Consider the following 1,617-nt stretch of genomic DNA (forward strand, 5'->3'; position numbering starts at 1 on the left):
AAAAGATTAGATTGATAAAAGATAAAATGAGAATAGCCCAAAGTCGACAAAAGAGTTATGCTGACAACAGAAGAAGGCCTCTAGAATTTGAAGAAGGTGATCACGTTTTTCTTAAAGTCACTCCCACTATAGGTATTGGAAGATCTGTAAGAGTAAAAAAATTGAGTCCTCGTTTCATAGGTCCTTACCAAATCCTTCGTCGTGTAGGTCCAGTGGCATACCAATTAGCTTTACCTCCTTCCTTGTCTGGATGTGTCTCAACTCAAAAAGTACATTCATGACCCGTCACAAACCTTACACCATGATTCAATCCAATTGAAGCCAAACCTTACTTTTAAACCGGTACCAAATCGAATTGTGGACCGCAGCTTGAAAACATTAAGAAAAAAGGCAATTTCATTGGTGAAGGTTGTTTGGGAAGGTATGTCGCCCGAAGATGCCACTTGAGAACTTGAGTCTGAAATCTTGGAGAAGTATCCTCACTTGTTTTATTAGGTAAGTTACTAAATTTTGAGGACAAAATTTATTTGAGGGGGGAATGATGTAACATCCCTCTTTAGCATAAATAATTTGTAGTAATTTTTATGTTTTACATGTTAGTATATAATAATAATAATAATATTAATAATATTAATAATAATAATAATAATAAAAAGGGGGGAAAGTAGTGAAGTAGAATAAGTAAAACAATTTAAAACAAGGGAAAAGAAAAGAGTAAGGGGAAGAGAGAAGGTAAAACAGAAAGGAAAGGGAGAGAAAATGGTGAGATAGAAATAAGAAAAGAGTGAGAGAAAGAAGAAGAGAAGGAGAAAAGAAGAAGACAGAAAACAACCAAAACATTAACAACCCAAGAAAAGAGAAAGAAAAAGTGCATTTTGCTAGAAGACTTTGTAGAAGGAGTTGAGGGTACCATCATTTTCTCCATTTTTGGAAATCAAGAGGTGGGTTTCCCTTTTTCTATCTTTCATTCATGCATGTAGGAAATAATGTGTTCCATAGGTTAGGGATTTGGGGTTTAAGAGTTTGAAATGAAGAAAAGGATTTTTATTTTAGTCTTGGTTGGATTTAGGGATTTTGAAATAGATTAGTGTAGAATTGAGAAAATTGAAAATTTTGCTGCTGTTTTTGATGTGTTCATTACTGATTTACTCATGATTTTTAGCATTGTTATTGCAAAGAATTGTTAGGAAATTAGTGCGATAGAAGAAAAGTTGTTAACTTGAATTTCACATGACATATGTGTGATGTTTTGGTCATACCTTTTTCTGTAGACATCCGTTTTGAATGATTTTTAGTTTTCTGGAAACTAGACTCAATTACCTTCATATTGAGTACAAAATTCGTGATGATTGATCGAGTATTGATGTTGAAAAATGGGTTACAAGCTGGACCAGAGTTGTTGTTTCTGTTTTGTTTTATGTCATTGTGTTTTATGTTAGTAAACTGCAAGAATTGGAATTAAATAAAAATAAAATAAAATTTTATCTATAAAGTAGACACCATAAGCTTTCCAAAGAGTACTCATTCACTCAATTCTGATACTTATAAGTCTCTGTCAGTTGACTCTGAAGTTAAACTCAATTTTGAGTTGCTATAACGTAAATTTGGGACTGTTTT

This window comes from Cicer arietinum, chromosome 8 (assembly GCF_000331145.2).
Source record: "Cicer arietinum cultivar CDC Frontier isolate Library 1 chromosome 8, Cicar.CDCFrontier_v2.0, whole genome shotgun sequence".
Lineage (NCBI taxonomy): Eukaryota > Viridiplantae > Streptophyta > Magnoliopsida > Fabales > Fabaceae > Cicer > Cicer arietinum.